The sequence below is a fragment of the Sapajus apella genome, unplaced genomic scaffold (genome assembly GCF_009761245.1).
Source record: "Sapajus apella isolate SASKATOON/1434 unplaced genomic scaffold, GSC_monkey_1.0 scaffold53, whole genome shotgun sequence".
NCBI classification, from domain to species: Eukaryota; Metazoa; Chordata; class Mammalia; order Primates; family Cebidae; genus Sapajus; species Sapajus apella.
The window spans coordinates 13,868,707-13,881,651 of NW_022436993.1; the positions used below are offsets into that span (position 1 = coordinate 13,868,707).

Consider the following 12,945-nt stretch of genomic DNA (forward strand, 5'->3'; position numbering starts at 1 on the left):
ATGTTGTAATGAAATTATAGCCTTCTCTTCTCTATGGACAGTCTCTACACATTTATAGAATTTATAGTCCTGGCATTTTATTATCATGTTAGCATCACTTATAGAAGAGAACAGCCTAATGAAAATAACTAGACCCTTGTTCTGATCTTTTCCTTAAGCAAAGGGTATTTTTTGGCTATTTTACAATTATTTCCCTGCTCCTGGTAGAACCTATGTCCAGGCTAGGCACAGTGGCTCATGCCTGTAATTGAAGCACTTTGGGAGGCCGAGGCGGGCGGATCACAAGGTCAAGACCATCCTGGCCAACATGGTGAAACCCCATCTCTACTAAAATACAAAAATTAGCTGAGGGCGGTGACACGTGCCTGTAGTCCCAGCTACTCAAGTGGCTGAGGCAGGAGAATTGCTTGAACCCAGGAGGCAAATGTTGTAGTGAGCCGAGATCGCGCCACTGCACTCCAGCCTGGCGTCTGGCGACAAAGCAAGACTCTGTCTCAAAAAAAAAAAAAAAAAAAAATCTATGTCCAGAGAAAAGGCAGAAACCAGTTGTATCCAACTGAAATTGAAAATTCTTAACTTCTTGAGTGCTGTGAGAAAAATCAGATCCCAATATGTGATTCAGTAAGCGGTACATATCAATCTTCAAGCAGAAATTAATGGGCAACCATGAGTTTAGGGTAATTCTAGGTTCTAGGAAACATTTCTGTTATAGTAGAATTAGTTTTTCTACATAGATGGTTTTACACATTAGGGAGAGAACGATGACACTGGGCTTCATTCTGAACATAAATCTCTTTTTTTTTTGAGACAGAGACTCGCTTTGTCACTCAGGCTGGAGTGAAATGGTGCAATCTCAGCTCCAACCTCTGCCTCCCAGCTTCAAGCGATTCTCCTGTCTCAACTTCCCCAGTAGCTGGGATTACAGGTGTGGGCCACCACACCCAGCTAATTGTTTCTGTATTTTTAGTAAGGATGAGGTTTCATCACGTTGGCCAGGTTGGTCTCGAACTCCTGACCTCAAGAGATCTGCCCGCCTCAGCCTCACAAAGTGCTAGGAATAGAGGTGTGAGCCACCACACCCAGCCTCAAAACAGAAATCTTAAATGAAGACTTGGGTTGAACTCTTAGGACTTGGAAGAACTGGACCATGTTATCTTCTTTGGAAAGATGGGAAACCCAATCAGTAGGAAAAACGATAGAAATTCCAGAAGTGACCCTGTGGTGGAATTTATTTCTGTGTTCTCAAAGTATTTGGGTCTTGTGGGTGTCTTGGCTCTCTTCGTTCTGTGTATCCTTGTACAGTTTCATGTAGGGCACATTTTTCTTATTTAGTTATGTAAGGACACTAAGTAAAAACATTGAAGACCCACATGGTCAGTGAGCCCTGGGTGAGACAAACGTCCTCTCTTACTACAGTCAAAACTGTTTCAACAGCAACTGGTGGACCAAAAGGAAATATTGTGCTTCCTGCCAGTGTTTGAAGGAGATGACATTATGAAGCTTGCAAATAAATATCTAGCAGGCTTCCTATCTTTGCCTTTGGCTTCCAAATTGCCAACTGATCGCTGGGACTGCTGTTGCATTGCTTTTTATTGTGTACTGGAATTGCTTTGGGTATTGGCTTGGCATTAATCAATACTCATCACAAAAAGGAATAGATGATGAGACCATCACCGTTCCTCCTTTTCCCAGGCCTTCAGAGGTCCAGAAAGGATCACTCTGTACGGTAAAATCTCTACTATCTGGACCAGTTTGGCTGCAAATGACCCCAGTGATGAGGTTTTCCGTGCTTCTTCTAGGAATCTATGTTCACAGCCTGCCGGGGCAGACTCTGCCTCATTTTCTTTTCTGTTTCATATCTTCACATCACTTCCAGTTAATGCATAGTATGCAGAAGCAGAAACAGGTCAAAATTGGGTTGAATATATTCCCCTCCTCTGTGGTTTTCAAATCTCTGCAGCCAAGAATTTCCTCTTTGAACCACACACGATGAACAGACACCTAATAGGAGAAATAAAAAGTTGATTTCCTTGAGCAGCAAATTTTTAGCTCGCACAAAATTCAATCAATTATATAAATGTACTGATTGATAACATGAAATTGCATGAAGTAAAGGGAAATTTTATACTAAAAATAAAAGCCTTTTACTACAGTGGAAGTTTTACTGGGCATAATAGTGTTACACCTGAAAATGGATTTTTAAAAAGGGACAGAACTGAAATTAAACAGCATTTGCACACTGCCTCTTGTGCAAATAAACTTTTCTGGGAAAATGGTTTGAACAACCAAGAGCAGAGATCAAGCGATCAGATTCAGGAGGTTGAATTTTTGTTCACAAAAGTAAACATACAGATACTTTTTGATTGATAATAAAAATGGTAAGTGGAAGGAATTCTTTGTTTAATGTATATCTCCATCTGTTTTGACCCAGCAGTCAAGATCAAGTTCCACCATTGGTGCAGTAAATGAATCTAAATTCTCACCCGAAATGGGATGACCCCACCATCCCTGGAGATACCTGTTCCTTGAAAGAAGTAACTGCAGATCTTGCCAATTCTGTTACCACAGTTGCAGCCTGTATTAATGAAGAAATGCTCCAGTTGCATTCTCTATTAAGTTATTCTTTCAACAGATGTCTACTGAACACACTATGACAGGTATACCTCTAAACACCAGGGATAATGCCAAGAATAAAACACGCCCCTGCCCACGCTCAGGGAAGTTCCATTGTTTTTTTTGTTTTTTTTTCTTTTTGAGACGGAGTCTTGCTCTGTTACCAGTCTGGAGTGCAGTGGCGCAATCTTGGCTCACTGCAACCTCTGCCTCCTGGGTTCAAACGATTCTTCCGCCTCAGCCTCCCAAGTAGCTGGGACCACAGGCGCGTGCAACCACACCCGGCTAATTTTCTTTGTATTTTTAATAGAGACGGGGTTTCACCGTGTTGGCCAGGATGGTCTCGATCTCTTGACCTCGTGATCCACCCGCCTCGGCCTTCCAAAGTGTTGGGATTACAGGCGTGAGCCACCGCGCCCGGCTGGAAGTTCTGTTTTAAGAGGACTCAGGGTAGACAGGAAATAAACAAATATAAATCTGTACTATGTCAGATGATGAGCAACACCATAAACAAAAATAAAGCAGTCTAGGAGGATGGAGAGCAATGGCAGGGAGAAGAATGTGATTTGGACCGAGTGGTTGGGGACTGCCTCTCCCTGAGAGAAGACCTGTATGGCAAAAGATGCCATCTGGGGGAAGAGAGTCCCAGGCGGAGGGAACTGTAAGTGTGGTGGCCTGGGGGTGGGAGCATGGCTTGTCCCATGACTGGAAAAAAGGAAAGGAAAGAGAAGAAAAGTGGGCGGAGATGAGATGGGGGAGAAAGGAGATTTCCAAATAATGTTGATTTTTTAGGCTGGCGCATGAACTTTGCCTTTTACTCTTAATTAGATGGGAAGTCATTGGAGGAACTTCAGCTGGGGCATACTGTGATCTGGCTTATGATTTTAAAGGATTACTCTGGCCATGGCATGGACACAGACTAAAGGAGGCCACGTTCCATAGCCTGAGTCGTTTTTAGCCATTCCCTCATTGGGCAACAGAGACAGCATGAGCATGAGATGTGCAGATAACGTGAAACTGGGGACATAAGAGCTTCTAGATCTTCAAAAGCTTCTTTTTAACTTTTGACACCCAGCTGAATTGCAGCCTCCCCGCCTCCACCGGCAGCCCACCCCAGCCTGATGGTCTGTCCTTCCCACGTGGTTTGTCATTGACTTGTGGCACATACTGCCTCTATCATTACATGGCTCTGTGACCTGCAGGTGTATTTGCCTGTCTCCCCTTCAATGCTGTGCCAACCTTGAAAGCAGGGTGGTAGCATGTTCACCTCACCATTCTCCCCAGGGCGGGCACATCACAGAGATTCAACAATGCTTCTTTGCATCAGTGAATTCTTTAGCAGTCTGCTAGGGCCAGCTAGCACCAATAAGATGAAATATCTTAACAGTCAACCGCTTATGTATAAGATAAACATGGCCTGCCTTTACAATAGTCCAGGTTTTTTTTAAAAAGAATCTGATTTTTAGCAGACCTTGAACTCAGTGTGAGGCATAAGTGTGATATAGCTGTTGTAAAAAAAACTAATGAAGCCTTATGGTCAGCATAGGTTTGAGCCACTTGCCAGTTAGAATAAATGCGTCTTATAGCATACATGATGCTGTACTGACATACCTTGTTTTTGTGAGTATGCATGTGTGCACACATGTGTGAGCAGAAGCATTGTTTCCTATTTCATCAGATAAGGGCCCAGCCCACAGAGCCTGAGTCTAAAGCTGTGGCACCAGTAGTTTGGAAGCAGAAAATGTCACACTCAGGAGCACTTGTTTGGAGGCTGGGTGCTTTGGTTCCTTCACAGTGTAACTTGGTCAGGGGTTTTGCTGACATCTGAAGAAAAAAGCTGTTTATTTACATGTACACTGTAGATTCTCCTTAGATGAAAGGAATGGCCTTAGTTAAATATCATCTTCAAGGAAACATATGTGGATGCTTCTAAAATTCAAACAAAGAGACAGAGATTTTTGGATAAAATTGCCCTGGAAAAACCTCGCTCGATACAGACAATTGACCCTCAGGTTTCCCACCATGCTGTTTATTGTGTGTCCAAGGTGTGTGTTCCTTATTACTTCCTTCAGGAAAATACATGATTATCCTAGGTTATCATTATGGACTGGGTGCATTTTTTTCTCATCCTATTTTCTCACTTCTTACAAGCATAATTTAACCAAAGAATGAACTGCTCACAGTTGGTTATAATGCTGAATAACAAATCAATCCTGCTGTTTGAATACAGTCTATTTATTGCTGACAATTACTGTAGTCTGTAGAAGTCATAAATAGACAGACATGGCAGAAATAGTCAACATTTCTGTCACATGCTTCGTTGTAATGATTCAGTTCTACTATGTCCTAGAGAGAGAGAAAAAAATTTACAAAGCACAGAACTTGTGGGTTTCTAAATAATTTTTAACTGGCACCATACGTTGCTAATTTTGTCTCACGTTTTGGCATTTTCTAGTCAGAAGCAGTGTGATCTTGTCATTAGAATAATAAATCAGGAGTTTTGTCCTCTAGTTAAAGTAGAGGCTTGAGAAGGATGAGAGCTTTTTTATTTTTAGAGCAGACTCCACTTACCTTATAGATAGAAAATGATCACCTCTAGTCTAATAAAATAAACCATCTGTCTACTGCTTGTATGTACTTCTACATGACCTTAAACAAGTCATTTAACCTCTCCGTGCTTTACTTTCTTCTACAAAATCAAAGGGTTAGATCGCACCTATTTTCTGGCTCTATAAGATCATCGTGTACTGAAATTGATTTTAAAGCCCATTGCTTGTCTTTATTTACCTCCTTTTTTTTTTTTTTTTTTTTTTAATTCTTCACTGGTTATCACCAATGTAAAGGATAGACAGATGGACTGTCACTGTCATCATGAGCTGGGGCTGCGATAACAAAATACCATAGACTGAGTGGCTTCACCAACAGACACTTATTTCTCACGGTGCTGCAGGCCGGAAGTCCAAGGTCAAGGTGCCAGCAGATTCCATTCCTGGTGAGGGCTCTCTTCCTGGCTGGCTGTGTCCTCAAGTGGCAGAGAGAGAAAGCTCTGGTCTTTCTTCTTCCTCTTCTAAGGGCACTAGTCCCAACATGTGGGCTGGGGACTTACCTACACCTAATCACCTACCAAAGGCCTCATCTCCAAATACCATCACATTGGAGGTAGGAGTTCAACATAGAAATTTGTAGGAGGGGAATACAATTTAGTCCGCAGCAGTCACCATATAACATTTCTAAATTCTTTTTTTTTTTTTTTGTGAGACGGAGTTTCACTCCTGTTACCCAGACTGGAGTGCAATGGCGTGATCTCGGCTCACCGCAACCTCCGCCTCCTGGGTTCAGGCAATTCTCCTGCCTCAGCCTCCTGAGTAGCTGGGATTACAGGCACGCACCACCATGCCCAGCTAATTTTTTGTATTTTTAGTAGAGACGGGGTTTCACCATGTTGACCAGGATGGTCTCGATCTCTTGACCTCGTGATCCACCCGTCTCGGCCTCCCAAAGTGCTGGGATTACAGGCTTGAGCCACCGCGCCCGGCCAACATTTCTAAATTCTTAACATACGAGTGGGGAAAGGTTGCCACAAGAAGAAATGGAGAATAATTTAAGCGCACTGGCGCCATGCTGTCTGGGTTTGAGTTTCAGCTCTGTCCTCACTAACTCCAAGACTTTTTCCTTATCTGCTGCTATTGTCTGAAGGTTTGTGTTCCCCAAAATTCTTCTGTTGAAACCTGGCCCCCAAGGTCATGATATTAGGAGGTGAAGCCTTTGACAGGCCATTAGGTCATGAGGGCATGCTGAGCCCTCATGAATGGTATTAGTACCCTTATAAAAGAGGCACCAGGCCAGACGTGGTGGCTCACGCCTATAATCCCAACACTTCAGGAGGCAAATGCAGGAGGATCACTTTAACCCCAGAGTTTGAAACCAGCCTGGGCAACATGCTGAGACCTCATCTCTTCAAAAATACAAAAATTAGCCAAGCATGGTGTTACACGCCTGTGGTTCCAGCTACTTGAGAGGCTGAAATGGGCAAAGGCAGGCAGGATGTAAAGGACACATGGAAGGCATTCATTCAAGAACCTCGTCGCAGCTTTTGAGAACAGGATTGTCCTAAGGAGACAAACACACTTAGGTGAGGAGGATAGCACTGAGTCAGTAGCTCCAAAGTTCTGCTTCCACCAAAACATGCCTACATGCCAGAGGAATGCTAAATGCCAGACCTTTTTGTTCCATCAAACTGGTTTCATAAAGATCTGGAGTGGCCCTGTGATTGCTTTGCACCTGATGGCTTTTCTCACCTGCTGTAGACTCTCTAGTACTTTAAAAGTCTTGTTCCCCTTTTAAGAGACAGGAGAGACATAGGAGTGTGGCAGGGGATAGTTTCTGAAGTTCTCATTGGCGACTTTGATGGCCCCTACTGTGTTACGTAAGCTGGGTCGGGTGCGCATGCAGGGGTGTAGTTTCAATCCAACTTTTTTCTTTTTTTTCAGACAGCATCTCAGTCTGTTACCCAGACTGGAGTGCAGTGGCATGATCTCAGCTCACTGCAACCTCCGCCTCCTGGGTTCAAGTGATCCTCTTGCCTCCACCTCCCGAATCGCTGGGATTAAAGGCACATGCCACCATACCTGGCTAATTTTTGTATTTTTAGTAAGGGCAGGGTTTCACCATGTTGACCAGGCTGGCCTCAAACTCCTGACCTCAAGTGATCCACCCTCCTCGGCCTCCCAAAGTGCTGGGATTACAGGCGTAAGCCCACCACACCCAGCCTCCATCCAATTTTTTTAATTACTTGGATTTTGAAAAAGTATTATTTCCTTAATTACTACATTTTAATTTATATAAAATTAATCCTATATAACTTAATAAAAATTAATTTAATTTATGTACATCAATTTCATTTTAATTTATATATATTCTCACTATGAAGCATTTTCTCTACCCTAAGTCCAGTGAAAATGTTATTTTTTGAGACATCTGTGCCAGAAACATGTTTCTGAAGGTTTGGAGATTTTTCTAAGTTTTCTCTCTCTTGGACCCGTTACTACGCAGAAATAAAGTGGGGCACATAATTGGAAAATATAGGCGTCTACTTACTATTAACTCATTAGTATAATGATGACTGAACAGCTTCCTAAGTACAATGATATCCAACTGCAGTATAAACAAAGTCACAGACAACTGGCTTGTTTAAAACTCATCATGGTTGAGCAGTTTTCTTTTTAACCTTTTCTGCTAAGGGACATTTTTTTTTTCTGCACATCAACTGTATTCATTCCTGACCTCTCTGAAACCCACATCTCCAGTCATTGCAATGAGTTAAGAAGCATGTGTGAAAGAAGTTCGACAATACAATACCTTCCCCTAGACATCTAAGTAGATGTCACTTTGGAAATTAAGACAAACTTTCTAATTCTCAAAAGTAGCCACCAAAGCACAGATGCCTGTAAATCAGCTGGGAAGACATCAACTAGAATGATTTGGGCATGAATAGGAAATTAGGGGGGCATTTGTCATTTAATTATGTATTTGAAATGTTATTTTTTTACAAGAAACCATTTTGCTTTGTTTTATAATAGTATTGACTGGCCAGGAACAGTGGCTCATGCCTGTAATCCCAGCACTTTGGGAGGCTGAGGCAGGTGGATCACTGAGGTCCGAAGTTCAAGACCAGCCTGACCAACATGGCAAAACACCATCTCTACTGAAAATACAAAAATTAGCCAGGTGTGGTGACCCATGCCTGTAATCCCAGCTATTCAGGAGGCTGAGGCAGGAGGATCACTTGAACCTGAGAAGTGGAGGTTGCAGTGAGTTGAGATCGCACCACTTCACTCCAGCCTTTACGACAGAGCAAGACTCTGTCTCAAAAAAAAAATAGTATCAACTGATATTCATAACAGACAGGTAGCAGAGCCCAAAACTTTGCACATAATATTTGACTGAAAATTAGTTAAGGGGATGAATAGATAAATGAACCACTCTGACATCCTGCTTCCAAAGTTCAAGTTCCTAAAATTCTGCATGACTTTTTTACTGCTTGTTCACAGTATCAGAGCTAGGGGCTAAGGTGAGGGTCATTTAGACTAGAGACGTCATTTTAATCCAACGAAGATGTATTCAGCCTAGTATGTGCCAGGCACTGTTTAAGGCTTTGGGGATACCAGAGAACGAAACAGACCAAAGCCAGACCTGCAAGAAACCCATGGGGTGACAGGCAATGGACAAATAAATAAACACACAGTATAGGAAGTGGTAAAAACAAAGGAGAAGAATAAATCAGTGCTGGGGAAGAGAAAGCGTTGGAGACAGGTTTAGGTGGAGTGTCTCCTTTTCACAGGAGGTCAGTTGAATTCTCCCCATTGGGAAATGCCTGTTGACTAAGTGATCACTTTTCGTAGCATGCTTTATAGTTGACAATGCGCTTACCCACACCACCTCCTCTGAACGTTCCTGCAGCTCTGTGAGATCCTAATACTCCTCATGCCATCAGCAACAAAACTGAGGATCAGAAACTGACTAAAGGGCTCAGCCAAGGCCATGCATCTCATGAGTGCTGGTGCCCAGCTGTGGCTCAGATTTCCTGTCTCCTTTGCTAAGTGGTACAAAGAGAGGGACCTCCCGTGCCAACCCTGCCAACTGGGGAATGAGGGAGACTGAGCTGTTTGGTTTGTATCCTGCTCAGTTACTCTTTTCTGGAGTTTGATATTCATGGTAATTGATTTGTTTGTTTACCCCATAGGGAGAATAAAATACAGTATGTGTACATTATTAAATAAAATCTGTGGGCAGGGCACAGCGGCTCATGCCTATAATCCTAGCATTTTGGGAGACGAGGCAGGTGGATTGCTTGAGGCCAGGAGTTTGAGACCAGCCTGGCCAACATGGTGAAACCCTGTCTCTACTAAAAATATAAAAATTAGCCAGGCATGGTGGCACACACCTGTAATCTTAGCTACTTGGGAGGCTGAGGCAGGAGAATCGCTGAACCTGGGAAATGGAGGTTAGAGTGAGCCAAGATTGTGCCACTACCCTCCAGCCTGGCCCACAAAGCAAGACTCCATCTTAAAAAAAAAAAAGAGTATTAAGACAGAACCAGATAGAAGAATTGGGTAGAATCTCCCAACAATGTTAATATCTGCATGCTTATCCCTCCTGTGTTTCTCAATCCGATTCACATCCTAGCTCAGGGCTGTATAATTTGTCGCTTGACTTGGTATTCATCACACTAAAGCCACTTCTTGGTGATGAGAGTCTTTATCAGGAAGTACATCATCCCTGCTATACTGAAATTTTTCAAAACACTGTTTTGAGAGCCAAAACTTCAGTGGACCCACAAAGGCAATCCTTTTCCTACTTAGAACAATCCAAGTATAAAACCTCAAAGCAGATTTATTTCACACAAAGCTTTCGTTTTAAATGTGCTCAATCACCGTGGATTTCAAAGCCATGTGAGATTTTTTCTTCTGTTTCTTTCCTTTTTTTGGAAATGAGTAGAATGTTTTTCTTCTCCTAAAAGCAAGCAAACAAATACAAAAGAAATAATCAACGTATATTTACTGAAAATACGGCATGGTTTTAGTAAGGTGCTGACCTCAGCATGATCTGGCATGACACATTAGAGAAAAATGTAGATTTTAGAACCAGAGAGAGATTTGAATTCTAGCTCTACCACACACTGGGGAATCTCAGGCAACTTACTGAGCCTCTTCTATGAAATGGACATAACACCTGCTCTGAAATGTCATTATGAGGACTATGTGAAATAGAGATTGTTCAGCATCTGGTGTATATTAGTCAATAAATGGTACTATTAATTACTACACACTAGTTGGACCTTCCCTCGGGGCAATAAAGCCCTTGACCTGGGCTGGGATCCCCAAAATCCAGAATGGGAATGGGCAGGGCTGGGACTCAAGAGTAGATGTGGAGGCAAAGGAAAATTGATACCCAAGAGCCTCAGAGTGTGAGGACCAGCCACAGACCCAAAGGAAAGGACAGGAGACAAAGCCAAATTGGACGATCCACAGCTGTGACCAGGCAGATGCTGAGCTGAGAGGGGCTTCCTGAGACCCACCCACAGCGGGGAAGAGGGGATGAAACCTACAAAATTCACAGCCAGGGCCACAGTCAGACAACCTCAGCATGTGGCAGGGCTCACAGACGGAAAGCTGGCTTCCATCTTGAGAGATTTTGCAGTTCCAGTTGACCTGCCATCATGCCTTTCCAGATCATCTCGACTTCTCCAAATCTGTGCCTTCAGCAGTGGTGAATTCAGACAATGTTGTGTTTGTTCTCTGAATACAAATTACTAGTGTTGGGAAACCACAGTGCCTGAGCCAGCCCCCCAACTGGAGCTCTTTGTTCGCCGTGCCTGGTCCCTGACTCCGAGAGCCAGAAGGGACCTCGGAGGTCAGGAACCCACCCGCCCACAGGGAGCGGGGATCACGCTGCAGCTGGAGAACAGGTGGTGCCCAGACTCTGTAGGAACACTCCAGGGACACCACGCCCACCCACGGCTTCCAGAAAGCCACCTCATCGGGTAGCAGCTCTGAGTGGCACAAAGCCTTTGTGCAGTCCCTGCGAAATCTGGCCCCCACTTTTTTTTTTTTTTTGAGATGGAGCCTTGCTCTGTCACCAGGCTGGAGTGCAGTGGCCCAATCTCGACTCATTGCAACCTCCGCCCCCTGGGTTCAAGTGATTCTCCTGCCTCAGCCTCCTAAGTAGCTGGGACTACAGGCACGCGCCACCACACCCAGCTAATTTTTGTATTTTTCATAGAGAGGGAGTTTCACCATGTTGGCCAGGATGGTCTCGATCTCCTGACCTCATGATCCTCCCGCCTCAGCCTCCCAAAGTGCTAGGATTACAGGCATGAGCCACCATGTCCGACCAAATCTGCCTAATTTTAAGCCCCACTTCCTGGTCCTCCTTTCATGCACCAGCACTTAACACATCTAATCTCACAGAGAACCATGCTCTAGGTAGCTGGCTCCTGCCTTCCCACTGTTAGAGCTATTCTTTTTGGAATTAAACATCACCATTCCTTTCAGTCATTGAAGTTGGTCCTGAACACTTGCTCATCTGAAATGCTCTTGCCTGGACTTCATGAAATTTGCAAACATCTGTCTTAAAATGCAGCCATGAGACAGAACACAGTACTCCATATCATGTTGTTACTATGCCGGTCCTGTTAACTCCCAGTGAGAACACTGTGGCTTGTTGCTGTTTTTGTTGTTGTTATTGTTGTTTTCGGGGCCAGGTCGCACTCTGTTGCCCAGGCTGGTGGGCAATGGTGCAATCCTAGCTCGCTGCAGCCTCCTGCTCATGAGCTCACGCGATCCTCCTGGCTTAGCCTGGTGAGCAGCTGTGATGACAGGCACACACCACCATGCGCAGCTAATTGTTTTTTATTTTTTATAGAGACAGATTCTCGCTATGTTGCCCAGTCTTGTGGTTTGTTTCATAGTCTAATATTGCATTAGCTTTGGGGTCCACCACATCACAATCAGCCTCCTATTCAGCCTGCTGTCAGTAACATTCAGGTTGTGTGGATTTGCGTATTTTTTTAATCCTAACTGCTTTTCTCATCCTACATGTATACAGTTGGTTTGTTTAAATCTTCATTCCATATTATGAAATCCGTCAGCCTCTCTTTGACCTGTATAAATCTTGTCTTTAAGCTAAGTTTTTCTCATTTTAAAAATTTAATTTCATAAATTCAACCAAGGGATAATAAATGTATTTATCAGTACATAAAAGTAAAAGGCCTGTGGCACACCACCAGAGATCAATGAAGCTCTTATTGGATTACAGCTGTTATTGTTAATAATATCGAATGCCACTGATTATACCTTGTTAATCAATAATATTTATTATAGTGTTGGTAGTAGTATTACTGCTGGTACCAATCATCAGCATATTGGATGCATTATTCACCGCTTAATGTATTATTTCAGAAGCTGACATTCTTCTTATTTTATTTTTTTGAGACAGAGTCTCATTCTGTCACCCAGGCTGGAGTGCAGTGGTGCTCTCTCGGCTCACTGTAACCTCTGCCTCCCAGGTTCAAGCGATTCTCCTGCCTCAGCTTCCTGTGGCTGGGATTACAGGCACGTACCACCACACCTGGCTACTTTTTTCTATTCTTGGTAGAAACAAAGTTTCACTGTGTTAGCTAGGATGGCCACGATCTCCTGACCTCGTGATCTGCCCACCTCAGCCTCCCAAAGTGCTGGGATTATAAGCGTGAGCCACTGCACCCAGCCAGAAACTGACATTCTTTATATGTGGTTATCATAAGTGGTTATTTTACCCATTATAAGTCTGCCT

General features: G+C 43.5%; 1 protein-coding gene and 1 long non-coding RNA gene across 11 annotated transcripts in view; both read left to right on the forward strand.

Moving 5' to 3' along the window:
- Positions 1 to 12,945, forward strand: part of FRMD4A (FERM domain containing 4A) — a 672,294-nt gene that overhangs the window by 391,224 nt on the left and 268,125 nt on the right. The gene's annotated exons all lie outside the window — the stretch shown is intronic.
- LOC116527240 lies at positions 1,017 to 5,497 on the forward strand. The gene is made up of 2 exons (XR_004258447.1): positions 1,017 to 2,721; positions 3,042 to 5,497. It is a non-coding gene; the product is annotated as an uncharacterized LOC116527240 (long non-coding RNA).